Genomic DNA, 19,815 nt, shown 5'->3' with positions numbered 1-19,815 from the left:
CAGGAACAGAGGAATTACTTTTTATTCATAGAATATCAGAGTTGGATGGGACTTCAGGAGATCATCTAGTCCAACCCCCTGCTTAAAGCAAGGCAAATCCCCAGACAGCTTTTTTTTTAACCTCAGTTCCCTAAATGGCCCCCTCAAGGATTGAATGCATAACCCTGGGTTTAGCAGGCCATTGCTCAAACCACTGATGCCCTACTACATCACCAAGAGCAATGGCCAATCTAGTCCAGTATCCTGTCTCTTAGAATAGCTGGTACAAGATACTTCAAAAGAAGATTAAATTTGAGGGAAATTTTCCAGCCAACCCTTTTTTTTCAGCAAAAAATGCTCCAAAACATTTTGCAAATTTGTATGAGTTTTGCCAAATGTTCATCTTGGGAAAAAAATTAAGCAAAAGTGCTAATATGTTTGATCATAGCCTATGTAATTGTAAACACTCCAATTATTCATATAAATGTCTAATCACCTTGAGTAGCCTGCTAAGCGCTAGGTCTCAATGATATCTTATGACAGTAAGTTCCACAGGCTAATTATACATTACATAAAAAAGGATTTTCTTTCATCATTTTAAAATGTGTTGTTTTTCAGCTCCTTTGCATATCACCTTGTCCTTGTAAAGAAAATGGGTGAGCCTAACAACCTTTTTTTCTAAGCTAGTGATAATATATCAGTAGATCTCAAAGTGCTTTACAAAGGAGATCAATATTCTCAGCACCATTTTATAGAACGGGAAACTGAGGCACAAATAGGTGCTGTGACTTGGTCAAGATTGCCCAGCAGGCTAGCAGCTGAGCCAGGACAAGAATCTAGATCTCCTTAGTCCTATCCACATACTCAATCCATACTGCTCCTAATAATACTACTCTTAATAACTCAGTTGTCCTTGCTCAGCATAATTTATATGCTTCTGTCAGATCACCTCTTCTCCTCCTCTCTAGTGTTTTTAAACATAATAAAAATTGTACTTAATTATCTTAATTGATTTAGTAACTGATGAAGTTAAATTCATGTTACCCCAGTGTGTGGACTTGAGTGAAAGAATTTAATGAAAACCGTTTAGAAGCTGAGTTTGTTAAGCCTGAGTAACACTTTTATGCATGCCTGAATATCCACAGAGGGATCACACTGATTTAATTACTTCAGTTTCTAAACCAATTGAGTTAAATCATTGCAACTTTTTTATGTAGCGAAACCCTAAGCTAAACAAGCCAGATCTCTTCAATGCTATTTCTAGGGAAGTCTTTCCATGCATCTAACAATGTTCTGACGCAGGATGACTTCAGTTTTTTAACATTTTTACCTTTTTTCTAGAGCTGTTCTTAGTGAAAGGACTGCTAGCTATTCAGTCCCACTTCTGTTTATCTATCTTGATTTTGATGCAGCACCCATCACTGTAGTATCCAAGTGCCCAGCAAAATGACTGTGCGAGGTCATCTACTGTGTAAATCAGCAGAGCTTCATAGAATCGTAGACTATTAGGGTTGGACAAGACCTCCCAATAGTCAGATAATTTTGATCAGATTAATCCTCCACCTGCTGCCTGCAGCAGTCCCCTATAGACCATTTCTGGGGGAAAAGGGCCCATTTTTCCTCAAAATAGCCGTAAAGGCTTCTGGGGACAGAAGCATAGTGGTAGTAGTAGCCACTTTACCTGACCCCCTGTATAATTTAATTACCAAGCTTCCATGCAATGTGACTGCACAGAGTTGCACATACAGTTACATTTATATAACTGGGTTTTATTATTAAACCAAAAACTTGCTTCTTCTAACACCACAACTGTTACCTGTACCATTTTACAACTCCCAAATATTTACTTTCCTCCAAACCCTGTATTATCAAACCCTGTATTATTAATTTTTGCAAAAGGTATTTGTAACTTTTAACTTACTTTTTTAAATTACTTACTCCTACATTTAGTTCTTTAAGGTAGTGCACTTTGTCTCTAACAACTCAGCCACCAAGTACAATTATTGCCACACAGCTGCCTTAACCTGTGCTGTCTTTACCTTGAGACTGTTCAAAAGGCCAGTAAAACATTTGTCTCCATGGTTGCCCATGGATCTTTTACTTCAAAAATTCCAGTGGAATACAGCAGACCTCTGTCATACTTGTCCCAAACAAAACAAAACAAACAAACAAAAACCAAAAACATTTCACATAAGTATCCAAAGTACCCTCCATTAAAACTTCAGAAAAACAAAAGTGTGTGGAAAGGCAGGGGAGAGAAAGGGGAAGAGGTGGAAAGAAACCAATTAAGCCTGTTAGGTCAGTTTAAAGTACAGGCTACCAGCAGCAAATTAAGTAAACTGAGGAAAAGAAGGAGAAAAGGATATAGTTAGCTCTGAACCAAGAGTAGGCTCCCCGGCTTGAAAACAGCTGGGAACCCTTACCCCCAGGTTCTCATCCTGGCCTCTGGGAGAAGAGTGGGGTTGTTACCTGCTCCTGCAACCCTGCCATTTTCACTTTGAAACCTTTTTCCCTCCACTCCCCCAGGACCAAGTCCCAGCTCCTGTCTCTAAAGGGTGGTCTGTTAACTTGCTTCTGACTCTAAACCCTGTTGTGCCAAATTATCTTTAACCACCCTAACTAATTTACAACACTTCAGCAGCCCCTGCTGAACACAGCACCAAACTGAAAGATTACTGGCAGCTTCCCATACTGCTGCCCTTACTTCAAACTCTCACAAGTGGACTGAAGTGCTCCTTTCCCTGGAAGGCATCCAGTCCCCATGGGCAGGGACCTTCTTCCACTACCCATATACCAAAGGAGGGTGGGCTCCTCAGCCACCCCCCATTCCTCTGGGTCCCCTAACACTTCCTCCATTTCCTTTTTAATCTCATCCCAGGCTGACCCCTGCACCTGGTATGGCCCTGGTTCTTCCTTATCCATTTATCCAAAAAAAAAGATCCTTTACCCTGGCTTGCCAGAACCCGCAACTACCATCACGAGAGTTCACTATACCCCCTCCAAGCAGCTGTGCGGACTGTTGGGGGGGGACTTACAGGCTGCCACTCACCTATCTGATGCGATGCATCCCGAAGTCACGGCACCAAGATGTTAGGGGGCTTATTCCTTCACCCTCTCACTTCCCCTGGTCCTTCTCGCATGAACAGAGAGCAACAATACCCGAAGTCCAAGGCAAAACAATTCGATGTTTATTGGGGTGAACTTCCAGCAAGCATGATTCCAGTTTCCTTCCTTAGTGTCCCCTTCCCAGCTCTGACACCACAGAGCCTTGCCTGTGTCCCTGTTTCCCATCCCCTGTTCCCATTTTCCCTTTAGCAAAACATGATCCCAATTCCCCCCATCCCTGTTCCCATTTCCCCCCTCCCCCTTCCTGATTGACTGCAGACTATATAGTAAAACCTGAGTTTTGCTTAGCTATTCCTTAACCAATCATTTTTACTGAAATTTAACTAACCAATCCTAACATATTGTAACATGGTTATTTAACCAATTATATTCCACCACCTTAATTGGTTTACACCCACAAAATTAATTATACAGCAGACAGAAACAATTACAGAACCAGACAGAGACCATGCAAATAAACATACAAAACAATACAGAAGTGAGGATTTCACAACTACATCTATACAGACATAAGGGGTTTCCAGCTGTGTCTATTGATAAGTGAGTTCTTGCCAGACAGGATGCTATCAAACTAAGTTTCCTTTTACATCTTCTAGGCTCTTCCCTTTCTCTGGAGGTGATAGGAATATCAGGACAGGATTGTATTCCTAATAGCCCAATAACACCTTATTTCAATGTGTCTAGTTTGGAATGTGAGGATGTGACCATACACTTCCCAGCTTATGGCTGCCTAACTACATCTTAGCTGAAGGCCTTAGCCTGTCACAGTAAGAGAAGGCCATTACACAGACAATGATCTTCGATTCTTTCTTTTATACCTCTATAACGAGCTAAGTGATAAGAATACATCTAAATTCTTAAAGTATAGGCCTTTGCAGACAGGCCTGAATATCTATATCCTAACAAGGACCAACACCAACTAAATCATCCCAGCCAGGGCTTTGTCAAGCTGGGCTTTAAAAACCTCTAAGGATGGAGGTTCCACCACCTCCCTAGGTAACCCATTCCAGTGCTTCACCACCTTCGTAGTGAAATAGTGTTTCCTAATATCCAACCTAGACCTCCCCCGCTGCAACTTGCTATCATTGTTTCTTGTTCTGTCATCTGCCACCACTGAGAACAGCCAAGCTCCATTCCCTTTGGAAACTCCCTTTCAGCTAGTTGAAGGCTGCTATCACCCCCTCCCCCTTTTCTGCAGACTAAATAACCCCAGTTCCCTCAGTCTCTCTTCATAAGTCATGTGCCCCAGCCCCCTAATCATTTTCGTTGCCATCTACTGGACTCTCTCCAATTTGTCCACATCCCTTCTGTAGTGGGGTGATCAATGGTGCTATATTGATGTACAGACGATAGTAACTCAGCCCTAATTGTCTACAAAGATATTCTTCTCTCTGGCTCTCTCTTCCCTATCTTGGCCAGGGAATGGGCCACATTTGATCTGTGTTGCTAGTCAAAGAAGTGGGTTATGCAATCTGCTCAGTCTGCAAATGCAGATAATTCATAGACTCATGGACTTCAAGGCTAGAAGAGACCATCATGATCATCTAATCTGACCTTCTGCACATTGCAGGCCACAGAACCTCACCCAGTCACTGATATAATAGACCCCAACCTCTGGCTAAGTTACTGAAGTCCTCAAATCATGATTTAAAGGTGTCAGGTTACAGAGAATTCACCATTTACATTAGTTTAAACCTGTAACTGACCTGTACCCCAGGCTGCAGAGGAAGGCAAAGCGCGCCCCCACCAAGGTCTCTACAAATGATTGTGAGCTACAATTAAAAGCTGTTGGAAGGTGAGATACCTGATCTGAGTAAAGATGCTGAGTTTCATGGTCATCCTGATTTGGTTGGTTTGGGAGGAGAAGTCAGAGGAGGGTGGGAAGGAGGCAACTTCAGTAGATTTGACTAGGCCTCGGAACACTTGAAAGCTCACTTGAACTAACCCTCAAAATCCTTTGATGTTGGCTCTTCACCCATGTTTATACTAATTATTGATTAGCACAGCTGTTACTTATTGTCTACGCAGTGTTTTGCCTAAAACTCATCAAGATTTTACTGAGTATCCTCACTAAAAGTCTACATCATAATTCCAGTGTTGCATAAAAGGGAGATTTCTTCAACCGGTGGAAACCAGCACAGCTCCATTGGCTTAAATGGAGAAACACTGATATATAGCAGCTGAGGGCACAACCCCCGTATACATGCACAGAAACACACACACAGCTGAGTTTGTTGTAGTAAACCTTGGCCCAGAGTGCAGTTGTTCCATGAAAAGAAGTCTATTTTGTGTTTTCAAGATATTAGTGAATACCTAAAAAGGTTAAATAGTAAGAGCTAGATTATGAAGCAACTTTACCCGTCTCAAGTGCACAAAGGGGTTATACAGTGATATATGCCCAGCTGGGAATCCTTCATAAATGCACTGTTCTTTCAGGACCTTGTGTTGCTGGTGGAACTTGGAGCTGCTGAGGAACAGCATTGTTGGGGACAATCCAACTCTTTGGGCAAGTCTACATGGCAAAATTAGGACAATCTAAGTTACAATGATGTACAGCAACGGCAGTAATTAAATCGCTTTTGCATGTCCACATTATATTCCTGGTGTTAGCGGTGCATATCCTCACCAAGAGTGCTTACACCAGTTTTAACCATCAGTGTGGGGCATTGTGGGACATGCTTCTGAAAGGCAGCAACAATCAAAGCAAGCAATGCAGTGTCTGCACTGATTCTGCATCAACCTAAGCACTACACCTCTCGGAAGATGGAGTTATTAAGGCAGCATAGTGGGCGAGTTACATTGATGGGAGCAACATTTTAGTGGAGATGCTTACAGACTTAGGTCAGTGTAAGCTGGCTCACATAAACCTAACTCTGTAGTGTAATGAGACCTGATAATCAATGAATTATATCTGGGATCCTAGTGCCTGTATTTTATACTGCACTGATCTCTAGTCAACATATATATATATATATCGAATATACCAAACTAAAAAGAGTGTTAGCGTTTACACTTGAGCTAGCTGAAGTTTTTTGGCCTAAACCTTTTTCTTCCCTCAAAAAAGAGGTGGAGGGCAGATATGGGTCAATGAAAAAAAGGGGTGAGGGGAGGGATAGCTCAGTGATTTGAGCATTGGCCTGCTAAACCCAGGGATGAAAGTTCAATCCTTGAGGGGGCTGTTTGGGTATTGATCTTGCTTTGAGGAGGGGGTTGGACTTGATGATCTTCTGAAGTCCCTTCCGACCCTAGTAATCTATGTCTATGAAACATTTCAGAAATTTGTCATTGGGAGAGGGGAAAAATTGAAATGTTTCAAAAGGAAAAGTGTTTATTTCAAAACAGCTCTTCATTTGAAATTTGGTTCAATTTGACCTTTTAATTTTTTCAAATGTTTTTAAAAGCTCAAAAATTTAGCAAAAAATTGTTTTGAGTTCAACATAACATTTTGTTCAACTGAAAATGAATTTATCTTTTTGGGTGTTTTTCTTTTACTTTTCAGTTCACCAAAAAAAAAAAAAAATCTTTTCTGAAACATTTTTTTTTTCTTATTTCAGAACTGCAAGCAGACCAAAAAATCAGATATTTGTACAGGCTGTAATCTACAACAGAAAGATTAGTAAAGAATGAACAAACAGGCACTTGCATGGTGCTACATACCAAAAGAAAAAATCATTTGCAATACGAAACAGATGTGAGTCACCTTACTGATTTTGAAAACACAGCAATATCTACTGCAAACTGCTGCTTGTGAGAAGGAATAAGATTGTGGGCCCTTTTGATACCATGTTTGAAACATTTCCCCATCAATAAAACACACTGTATGTTCCCAGCAGATGTACGGTTTCATATTGGGGCAAAAATACAGGCTAAAAAACCAAATAGAGAAAAACTTGTATTAAAAATAAAACAAACCCCAAACTACTTTTATTCCTGAAACTCAGCGCTAAGTTTCGGGACCATCTCCTGAAGACTTAAGCCAATGCTTTCAATCATAGGTGCCTAAAATTAGGCTCCTGAGTCTATATTTAGGCACCTAATGAGTGGTCTGATTTTTCAAAGTCCTGAGCTAGAGTTCGTTAGGAGTTGGGAGTAGGGGGACGGAAGTGGATGCGCAGCATTTTTGAAAATCAGGTGCCTACAGGTGGATTTAAGAGTCCGATTTTTGAGGATGTTGGTCTTAGAATATTGTAGTCACTATTGCTTGCATAAAAATTGAACATGTCCTATTCAAACAGACCTCAAGCGGTTTTGGCCCCAAATTCAGCTTTTTTAATGCTTCATATGACCTGTTTTTACTTTTTAAAGGTCATTGGAAAAAGTAACATAAACATTTTATCTGCCGCTATTAATTATTACTTGTATAATTCCTTAACTTTGCATAGTTGAAAACAGATCTGGGAAGAATCCAGTTGTTTTGGACTGTGTTTCACCTTACCATGGTGTTACTCAATTTTTATGCTTGTGAAACACTCCTGAATCTTTGTGTGCAACACTGGGTGAAATCTTGGGCCCCACTGAACTCAAAGGCAGTTTTACCAGTGACTTCAACGGGGTCAGGATTTTACCTCGAGATTTTAAATAGTGCCACTCAGTAAAATATCAAGGCGTTTCAGGCCAAAATACCATGAACAGTAAGTGTCAGCTGTGCTATTCATGCCCTGAGTTAGTTGGTCAATTTGAATGCAGAATTCAACAGGGGCATGAAGCCAGACAAGTCACAAACAAAGCGAAGCTTTGCATGCGCCGTTGGGAATTGGGAGTGATACATTTGTCACAGCTCTAGCTGGAAACACAAAATCTGAGGACAGAAACCTGAAAAATGTTCAGGTTTTTTTCATTAATGTATAGACATTTGGTCATGGGCTGGAGCCCAGTTTCTGGGACTTTCCTCTTTTGTGGTCCCACAGCCTGAACCCTGTGAAGCAGAGTCAGCTGACACAGATTAACTATGGATGTTTACCTGGAATGTCAACATACCCTTAATGACTCACCAGATCGCATAAGTATATGAATAACACAGATAAGGAATTATGGGCCAGATCCTCAACTGGAGTAAATCACCACAGTTGCACAGAATTAAATGGAGATACTCTGATTTACAGCAGATGGAGATTAGGCCCTATTAATTTAATTTTACTATTTTTATTCAGATAGAGAGAGTAACTGACATATGCAAGTACCAGCTTATGAGAATGAGTAATGGGCTTGTCTTCACCACGAAGGTAAGTCGACCTAAATTACGCTACTCCAGCTATGTGAATAATGTAACTGGAGTCAGTGTAGCTTAGGTTGACTTAATCCAGTGTTTTCACTGCGCTGCGTCAATGGGAGATGCTCTCTAGTAGACTTCCCTTACTCTTCTCGGGGAACTTGAGTACCGGGATCAACTGGAAACCAGCGCTCTGCTGTCGATTTAGTGAGTCTTCATTAGACCCACTAGATCGACACCCGCTGCATCGATTGCAGCAGCGTTGATCTCCCCAGTAGTGAAGACAAGCCCCTAGTCAATACAACTATTAAGCTGTGGTCCATTGCCAATATAAAACAGCTGGTTTTGTGCAGCTATGATGTAGAAGAAAAGGAAGTGGTTTTAACAACAGTCCAGTCACTGTTTACTTTTTTCATTTTCAGTAGAATTTTTGTCTTTTAATCACAGAACTTAATCTACTCCTAGCTGCTGACTTTCATGGAAGCAGAGAGTATGCGGAGATGCATTTGTATGTAAGCTCCCTTTATCACCTCACATACATATCAAGGAGTGAACAATGAGCAACATTGCAGCACAAGCTCCAGTAGCGCTGCTGGCAAGAAGATTCTCAAATAACCATGGACCCCTTGGGAACAGGAATATCCTATGATATAGAGAGCATTAGCTGTAGAGTTAGAAGGCTCATAGGATTTTTTCCTCTTCTTTCATTCTGTTTATTTGTTTGCACTGTTGCTGTTGTCACTGGAAACCCAGAAATACAATAAGGTTAAATCTATTACAGGGAATTATTTTGATCCTCCATTAAATGAACAAGTTCACCTTGCCCAGGATACCATCAAACATCAGTAGGAGCATTTGGTGCAATCAGTCTATTCCACATCAATTTTATAGCTATATAATGAGGTTTAATTGTTGTTTTATTAGTCTGGCTAATATTAAGTGTCAGTAATTGCTTTGCACTCAACTCAGTTTTCTCATTTAAATTACAGTTCCAATATTTAAACATAAACTTATTTATTTATTCATTCATTTATTTAATGATTTTTTTACTTTCATGCTTGTGGCACACGGAAAAGTCTATGTTTATGGGATTTTGCCCTCATAATATAAATTAGGAATCTAAGTAGTACACTGGGTATAATACATGGGCCTTTGGTATTTGGAAACATCAAATCCTCATAGGATATGAATGCAAAATTGGCTTGATGGTCTGATTAGCAATTCAGCAAGCTCCTTAACCATGTGACAGTCCTATTGAAGCCAATGGGCCCTAATGCTTCTCTCACCTCAAAGTACAGTGCAAAAGTAACATGGCACACTTTAACATGACTGGCAAGCTAGATTGTTTCAGGTCAGAATTTTGGCTCATTGCCAGAGCTGGGGGATATGAGGCATGTCAGGACTAGAGTAGGAGGGAGGATTGTGTATAAGAGTTGATGTGCATTAGATTAATTGTAGTAGGGAGGAAGTTGTGGCTGGCTCAAGTTAGTACTTTGACTTGCATTCACAAGCGTAAGAGTCTTTGGGTGAAATTCTGGCCTTATTGAAGTCAATGGGAGTTTTGCCAATTACATGAAAGAGGACCAGGAGCAAGATTTCATCCTATATTTTATAAATACAGCTGTTTATAAAATGATTAAATACATTTATTGGCACTGCATCCGACATATAGTGGCCTCTGTTACAAGTCACTATTTATCAAAAGATATCACAGCTGTAGACTATGACTTTCCACAAATATTTCCTGTTCTTAGTAAATCAGATTTCATGACAGGGTTGGGCAAATATTGACTTTTCAATGGTAACCACTATACATAAACTGGCAATATTACTTTAAGTTTTCCTCTAGAGAAGGCAGCAACACTCATGCATTCTATACTGGTCTCAGAAACCAAGAATCATGTTTTCTATCTCTCTCTTCCCTAAACAATCTATTGAAGAAACACTAGCATTGGTTTCCTCAGAATTAGATGCCAGTTCATTCCCATTTCTTTCTACAAGTGGCTTCACTTTATTGTTTCTGATTGTTTTCTTTTTAAATAAAGTGTCTCTGATTTTTCATGGATGACTATGTGAGCTCAGCTTGCTGAAGAGCCATGCCAGTTGTCATTAATATCAACTAATCCTTCAGTGACAGCTGGCTAACATCACCCTTCAAGCACCTCCTGAAATAAAATCCAGTTTTGCACTGGGAAAAAATGGTCTGGAAAGCGGGTTTCTCATCTGCCTAGATAGTACAATGATAGGAATATTAGAATGTGATAGATTAGACAGATGAGAATGTTGCACTGCCATTCCATTTCCATTCTAATTGATTTTCCAAGGAAACTCTGAGACTTGACTGTCCATCATTTGGAATCCACTGGATTGGAAAGAGACTCATGAATAAAGAGAACCGCCTTGGCATTCAGTCTTTTTTGAAGGACAGAATCTCCGTGGGCAACAAGATCCTTTTCATTACACAATATTGGTTTTAAAGGGAGGTTATTTTCTGAAACGTGCTCCATATTTATTGTGTATCAATTACTGCCACTGCCAATTTGCAAGTAAAAAAATTTCCCCCTCTCCACTCCAGCTGCCAACTCTGTCAGTTGAGCCTGGGATCTGAAAGCCAAGCTGGGTTACTTCTATCCTCCTCATCACACCAATATTATGCAAGTTATCTCAAATTATCCCCCAAAGTACACCTGTTCACGCTATTGCCTTCTTTGGAGTTATACGTCAGTAACTGAAAGCATAATTTGAAGACAATGGGGTTGCAGAGAAGTCCAGAAATTGGGACTTTAGTTAACAATTCTGTTGATGTGAAAATGAGAAAAGAATGTTGGGGTGACAAGGTTGACCGGAATAAAATCCTCCTATTAATTTTAACTCTAAATCAGCAGAGCTGAGCAAACACAGGATGCTGATCCACTGAACAAGAACGTGCCAATTTTACATAGTCACTTTTCAGACTAGAACTGCACTTTAAATGTATCTGTCAGTCTTTTCACTGTCAGGGTAAATCCTTAACCAGGGAGATTTTTGTTTCTATGCACTGACTGTCAAAGCTTGAGGTCAGAAATGTTTTTTTCCCCTCTGGCATATTGGCAGGGTGCGTATGTGCAAGGGAATAATCCACCTTCCTTGGCAGCAGTAAACTGAGATTCTCTGTCAGGATCAAATGGGTATATTGCAATTAGGCCAAGTCCTGGGATTGCAAATGAGCAAGCACATTTGTGGATCCCAGTTTGTCACTTTCCTTCTACAGGGACATAGGCACAGCCAGACTAGATCCAGCCCAAGGTCATGCTAGTCCAGTAACCCGTTTCTGACAGTGGTCAGCACCAATACTTGAGAGAAAGGTGTAATAACCCCACAACAGGTGTGTATGTGGGATAATCTGCCATCCCCCGTATGTTACTACAATACAAAACTGGATTAGGCTTTCAAGGGAGGCTGTGGATTCCCTGTCATTGAAAGATTTTAAGAACAGGTTGGACAAACACCTGCCAGGGATGGTCAAGGTTCACTTGGTCCTGCCTCAGCGCAGAGGGATGGATTAACATGACCTCTCACGGTCCCTTCCAGCCCTGCATTTCTATGAAAACACCAGTCATAGACCCCACACAGATTAAACTGAAATACTGTCTTTTCCTGATCTCACTACTAGGGTGAGATTCTCTCCCCTGCTCTGGCCCTGGATGTCAGCTGAAGCCTTGGTATTGTCTGGAGGACAATTCACCCAGTGCAGGACTGGGGGAGGACAAGCCCAGCCGTTTTTAAAGGACTTCCCTTGCAAGCCCTTGTGTCTGGGGCATCCTTGGAGAGGGGCCACTCCAGTCTCTGGAGCAGCCCAGAATCAGGAAGGCATGAAGGTGTCTTAAAACCACTTTTGTCCCCGCCTATTCCTGGGATGTGAGTTCTGTGCTGTGCTTCTGCTGTGTAAACTCAGCCAGGGAACAGTTCCCCCTTCTTAAGTTGTAACTCCAGTTCTGTTCAACAAGACTACTGATCTCCTCTGAGCTATGTTCCTCCTGGCTGGGGTTCCTTAGCAGCATCTCTCCTCTTGAACGACGGAGGCTTAATCCCATTTTAAATTGTGAACTTTTTGAGTCAGGAACCATCTTTTCATTGTGCAGCCCCAAACACAATGGTGTCCTGTGACATTACCGAAGGTACAGTCTGGACCGATGAACAACTGTGTCCCCTCAGTTCTCCAACCTACTTTGCTGTGAGAGCAACCAGTCATGGTCTGCTCACAGACAGCCTCCAGCATGTAAATTTACTCCCAGTTATACAACAAGTGCTCCAGCCAGCCACCCTTGAATTCCACTGCAGAGCAACACCAACAAATTCCCAGTCCCAGATTTTCCCCCAGAAATGTGTGTCTTGTACTGCCCAGCTCTCTCCTGGACAATACAAGCTCATATAAAGTCCATCGTTTTAATAACAGAAAATGATATGCAGAAATCCTGCTATCCCAAATGGAGTTTTCCAAACACTTCAATCCAAACACACTGGTTTAAATAAAATAAAGAAAAACTTCCCCGACGTTGTTAACTAAAAAAGATAAGATTTGAAGTGATTACAAGTAATGAAATATAAGAATCAGAACTGGTTACAAGAAAGTAAAAGTAAATTGCAAGTAATGCCTAACCTAACAAGCTAGAGTGAATTTAAAGCAAAGGTCTCTCTCACCTTATTACAGCAGCCTTAATGGCTGAATCTTTCAGTCAGGATCCATCCTCCAGTCTAAAGCTGTTTCCTTTGTTCTTCAGGTGTTGTGAATGCCATGGGTAGGGAGGAAGGGATGAAGAGGTAATCTGGGGTATCTGCTCCCCTTTCGTATAGCTCTTTTACTTCTTTGAGAAACATCTCCCACTGATGTTCAGGAGACGGAAAATCTGTGTGGATGGGAACCTGCCACTGTTTCTTTGTCACAATATAGATTTTTACCCAGATTCTCTTCTCTGTCAAAGAATGGCCACTAACAAGTTGATAGTCCAAGATGTTGACACCTGATTGAGGCATCAGCTAACCTTTTCTCTCAGGGGAACTGGCTTGTGATTCTTCCTCAGACTCAGAAAATGTCTTTAGCAATATCATACAGTAGAATCCTATAACTTCACATACACTGTTGCCACATCTATTTTACCAGAAAAATCATGATCAGTAAATTATGAGTTTTCAGATGATACCTTACAAGGCATAATTTGTACAAAATGTATCATAGTCTTGTAAAAGGGGTGAATATAGGGGTAAAGGCTGTCACAGGTCCCCAATCTCTGATTAGTCCCTCTAGATGCTACACAAGTGCCAATAAATAATAATATCTCACAAGAACAGTTAAGAGTCTGTGTAAATACCTTTAACTCAGATTGAAAGATCAATATTGTTGATATATCATCTAATTCTAGCCACTTTCATTTACTGAAAGGAGGGTCTTTGGCTAACTTCAGAACAAACAAATAAAAAAAAAATCCCACATGGCCAGATCCTCAGCTGATGTCAATTGACATAGTTCTGTAGACTTCATTGGAGCAGTGCTGATTTACACCATCTGAAGATTTATCCCACAGTGTCAACCCAACCACATTCAAACATACAAACAAAGGGCCAGATAAGGAGCTGCTTAATATTTTCATCAAATGCTGCCCTCTCCCCGCCATGCTCGTACACCTTGTAAAAACATTTACCACTCCACGGTGCACGGAAATAAACAAGGAAGGTAAAATATAAAACCATTAATCCCCATTAACATCAGCCAGCCTCAACTACATCATCTCATAAAACTTGGAGAGTCACGTCTCTCTTTGTGTAATCAGGAAGAATCCCCAGAAAGTGAATCTAGTTTTAAAAGAGCTATTTCACTTCTTAAAAGTTTGGTATGGTGTTTTATTTTGTTTTTTTTTTAAAGAAAAGCCACTTTTATATTTCACCCTAACTCTCTCAGAATTCCTAATTGTTCTTACATATTTGCCTTCTTTTATTTATATGCCTAATTCCCAGTGTACATCATTGCCTCTCTGTTGGTACAATGCAAACACTATAGTGAGAGTGAGGTTTTATGTCCCACACATGGTGTGTAATAAATGTGGCATTTTTACTTTCCATTTGGAAATATCTCCGGAAGGGGATCAGGTTCATTACTTTCATAAACCGAAGCAGGAACCCCAGACAAGCTTGATGAGTTGTTAAGTAGTCTTTCAAATAAGTCTTTAAATCAGGATTGGATGTCTTTCTAAAAGAGATGCTCTAGCTCAGGCAGAAGTTATAGGATCAATGGAGGAATCAGTGGGTGAAATCCTATAGCCTGTGTCATGCAGGAAGTCAGACTACATTATCAAATAGTCCCTTGTGGCCTTAAAATTTATGAATCTGTAAATGGAAGCTAGTGACCTCAGCTGGCGAAGGTACCATGCAAAGATAGAGCCAGTTCTTAAACACCTCTCTGAACAAAAGCCAGAAGATTTCCAGAAAGTGATTGTGAAAAAAGAGCCGATTTAGCTAGGATAGAATAGATACTGGCCATGAGTGGGAAATGAGTCATTCTATTCAAAATTCACCTTTCCACCTAAGGTACTTCTATGGCCTCCACCACTACAGTATCTGAGTGCCTCATAATTTTTGATGTATTTATCCTCATAATCCTCTGCAAGAAAGGGAAATATTTTCACTCCCATTTTACAGATGGGAAACCAAGGCACAGAAAAACTACGTGATTTGCCCAAAGTCACAATGTCTGTAGCAAAGCAGGAACAGAACCTGAGTTTTCCAGGGCACAACCTAGTGTTTGAACCACTGGGTCTTCACTCCTCAGAATGATGGTGGTGTGCTGTCATTCTCAATATTCAGTCAGCAGCAGCATTAACACAGTGTTAAGAAGAACATGGACTCCTATGCCTCCCACCTGAACATAAGAATGGCCATACTGGGTCCAACCAAAGGTCCATCCAGCCTAGTATCCTGTCTGCCAACAGTGGCCATTGCCAGGTGCCCCAGAGGGAGTGAACTTAACAGGTAATGATCAAGTGATCTCTCTTCTGCCATCCCTCTCCACCTTCTGAGAAACAGAGGCTAGGGATATCATTCCTTACCCATCCTGGCTAATAGCCATTAATGGACTTAACCTCCATGAATTTATCTAGTTCTCTTTTAAACCCTGTTATAGTCCCAGCCTTCACAACCTCCTCAGGCAAGGAGTTCTACAGGTTGACTGTGCGCTGTGTGAAGGAAGAACTTCCTTTTATTTGTTTTAAACCTGCTGCCCATAATGTTCATTTGGTGAACCCATAGTTCTTATATTATGGAACAAGTAAATAACTTTTTCCTATTTCACTTTCTCCACATCACTCATGATTTTATATACCTCTAATATCCCCCCCTTAGTCTCCTCTTTTCCAAGCTGAAGTCCTAGCGCTTTATATCTCTCCTCATAAGGACTATTCCAAACCGAAACTAAATCCAGCCTGCACAACATACGGCCCACGGGCCGCATGGGCCGCAAAGCCTCACTGTGCAGCCGCGGGATTCTAAATCCTCCTCATACACAGCGCTCTGTGGGCAGCCCAGAGTCCTTTAAATCCAGCCGGCACCTGGAAATCAAAGGGCTCTGGCGCCACAGAGATTCCCAGCCGCACTGATTTAAAGGGCTCTGGGCTCCCCACAGCGACCCAGCCCTGAGCCTTTGAATCCTGGCCACGGCTGGATTTAAAAGGCTCAGAACTCCCAGGCTGGGGCAACTCCCAGAGCCTTTTGAATCCCTGCTGTGGGCCGGCGTGGGCTGACTGGATTTAAGAGGGATCAGGACACCCCCGCACCTGTGGCACCCAGAGCCCTTTGAATCCTGGCCTGTGGCGCTGATGCCTCGCCCCTGGACCTTCCCCAACTAACCCCCAGAACCTGCACCCCTATCAAGCACTGCTGGTCTTGTAACCGAATACCCTCTCCCGACCCCTGCCCCCTAACGCCCCCTAAGGATCCCATCCGTATCTAAATCCCTGCTCTTGTACCTCGATCCCCCTCCTGAGACCCTGCCCCAACTGCCACGCTTGACCGTACCCCTACTAGCCTCCCCTCTTCTTGTCCCAACTGGCCCTCCTGAAACCCCCCCGCTAGGACCCACCCCCTAACCTGCCCCTGATAAACCCTAGGACTTACCCCTGCCTATCTAACTCTGCCTGTTCTCCTGACTGCCCCCACTGAACTCGCCCCATCCAACCCCCCACCCCTGTCCCTTTGACGGCCCCCTGGAACCCCTACCTTCCCAGCCGCCCAACCTTACGTGCCACTCCATGCAGCTCAGACACATTGCTGCCCATGCTCCCCCGCGGAGCCAACAGCCCAACCCAGAACCGGCCTTCAAAGATTGGACACTCAAAATTCAGGAGTGCTCAATGCTCAGTTTGGGCAGCTGTTTACTGTAAACTTCTCCCAACAAATATAGCTCGTATCACGTAACTTGCTGTTAGAATAAGTAGGATAGAAATTGAAGCAAAGAAATGCTTATTAGGACTGGAATATATTTTCCAACAGCCATTGCCCCTTTGTTTGTTGAAAAGGAAGACATGACTTGATTGGCAAATTCCCCGTAGAAAAAAAAGTGGATACAAAAGAATAATAAAGGCACCCTCAACTTTTCCTCATTTAGGACAGTCTTATAATAGTCATCCAGATATCTCCAATCACACAGCTGAAAATGGTTCCAACTTTACTAGCAGCTCTGTAACCAATAGGGAACCAGATCCTATCTGTGTTTCTGTGCACATTCCAAAATCCTGCTAACTGACCCCTCGAGCAGCGTTACCAGTGATCAAGGGCTGGGGAGCAGGAAGTGTGTGGGGCACGGATTGGGGGAGCCAGGTTTGGGCAGCAGCAGGGTGGGGGGAGAGCAACGTGGGGATGAAAGGGAAGCCAGTGCGGGTGCGGCAGGGGGTGTTGGTGGTGGTGGAGAGCTAGGACTGGGAGCAAGGAGGTCAGAGGGGAGCCCTGGCGGGACTGGGGGCACGCATTTTTGTTTGGGGCAGCGAAAAAACCTAGAGCCGGCCTGCCGACCCTCATGCTGCAGCCGGGCCTGTTAAGTGCCGTGGGGCTCCGCAGCCCACCTCTTCACTGGGGCCCTGGTTGATTTAAAAATGAAGAACACCTCTCCACCCCTGACCTGCTTTTTTGGCCACTGCTGTTTTGGGTGGGCGGCTCTGGTGAAAGAGGGTGTTTCCGCAGGGCTGGGTGGCCCGGCGCGGGGTGTTTCTGCGGGGGCCGGAAGTTTGGCCCTTGGCATGTTTTTTGGATAAGGTGCCCTCGCCCCTTTACGGAGTTTGCACGTGCCGCCTAAATTAGTACCCTTCTCTGACCTTTTACTAATGGCCAGTATTCTTTTGAGATGAGAGAAGCACAAATTATGTAGAACAGTATTCAAGATATGGCATAACCATGGATTAATATAAGGGCATACTATATCTCCGCTATCTCTTCTCTTTAATTATTCTAACATCTGTTGCCTTTGAACTGCCTGCGCACACTGGTATGGAGTCTCAGAGAACTTACCACTGACTCCAAGATGCTCTCCTGATCTCCGTGATCTAAATACACCACCTGCATATGTATGGAATATTGGGTGTTATTCCCATTTGTGCATGATTTACATTTATCCAAATTAAATTTCATTTGCATTTGGTGTGGGCCCAAGTCCACATAGTTTTATGAGATCTTGTTTGAAGTTCCGTCACATCTGATTTGGCTTAATAGAGTCTTGAGCAGGGTTAGTATTGTCTGCACAGAGCTTGTCATCTCACTGTTACCTCCTCTCCCAGATATTATAATGTGATAGTGAATTAGTCCAGACTAAGTTTGGGGAACACCACAGTTAACCCCTCTCATTCTGAAATTACTGTTATCTTACCCGTGCTTGTCCCTGTCTTTTAACCAGTTCTCAGTCAGAAAGGATCTCCTCTATTACCATGACAACTTAATTTACATAAACCCTGGTGAGGGACCTTGTCAAAGGCTTCTGGAATCTAAGTACACTAGTCCACGGATCCCTCTGTCCACATTTTGTTGACGCCTCAAAGAACTCTAAAGTCAAAGGCACACGATTCCCTTACTAGAAACCATGTGACTTAATGCCCAAAATTTCTGTTCTTGCTATGTGTCGAACAATTTTGTTCTTTTACTATTGTTCCAAGTAATTTGGCCCAGTACTGATGTACACTACTTCGAAGGCCCGGATCACCCTAGGGCCCTTTTAAAATATGGATACAATTAAGCTACTCCAGCCACTGGTACAGAAGCTGATTCAAGGACAGTTATACAAACCTAGTTAAGTAGTTTCGTGAATTTCATAGTGAGTTCTTTTAGAACTTCTGGTGAATGCCACTTGTCCCGGTGATTGGTTACTATAAGTTTGTCAACTAATCCAAACCTCCTCAGGACACTAACTCTGTGACAGTTCCTCAGATTCGTCACTTAAAAGGACGGCTCAGGTTGGATATCCCTAACACCTCGCCGTAGAAGCTGAAGCAAGAATCTCCATGAGTTTCTCCACAATTACTTATCGCTTTAAGTGCTACCATCATCTCGATCGTCAAGGTCCTCAATGGTTGTTTAGCACTCCTCTTCTGATGTATCTTAAAAAGATTTTGTTATACCTTTGAGTTTTGCTGAGCTGTTCTTCAAACTCCTTTTGGCTTTTCTTTGACAATTTTACACTAATTTGCCATGTTATGCTCCTTTCTATTACCTGACTAGAGGTTGACTTCCACTTTTTAAAAGATGCCTTTTTATCTCTCACTGCTTCTTTTACATGGTTGTTAAGCCACAGTGGCTCTTTTTTAATTCTTTTATTGTGCTTTTGACCTGCTTTTGTGACCTGCTTTCTAAGGGCTAGATCCTCAGCTGGAGTGAATTTACCTGGCTTCAGTGGCTCCGTGGAGCAACACTGATTTATATTTATTTTTAAAGATGTACATTTTCCAAGTGGAGTGGATTTGTATTTTTAACTTCATGACTGGAAAGATCTGACTTGCTCTTCTAGATTTTTACAGGAGGAAAGATTTTCCTTGGATTGGTTAATGGCTACTCCCACTTCCCGCTTCCAATGCCCCTTTAAAAAATATTCTGTGATGTTGTAATGGCAATTTCAAGACAGAGCTGAACATGTGTAATAAACTTAGATGAGCTTTAAGCAAAACCTCACTTTCAGATTCTGAGTTTGAACTCTTAGTCTGGTTCCTGGCTTTATATGCCTGATTCTGATCTCATTTATACCAGATTGAGACCTGTGGAACTCTATGGTTTCATTTAAGTTACTACTGAGTTGCACCAACGTTATTGCTAGGAGAACTGGGCTCTCTCTCTGTAACTCCCTCTCTCTCTCTCAAGAGAGAGAGATAGCTAGATATATTCAATGGGACTTGTGGTCCTAAAGCCTTTAGGCACTTTTGATAATTTCTTCCCAAACCCCAAATGTAATCACCACCATCAGGTGTCATCACAAAGGATTGAATCTGTGACCTCTCTAA

Source organism: Chelonoidis abingdonii, chromosome 3, assembly GCF_003597395.2.
Source record: "Chelonoidis abingdonii isolate Lonesome George chromosome 3, CheloAbing_2.0, whole genome shotgun sequence".
NCBI lineage: Eukaryota > Metazoa > Chordata > Testudines > Testudinidae > Chelonoidis > Chelonoidis abingdonii.
Note: the sequence above shows the minus strand (reverse complement) of the source record.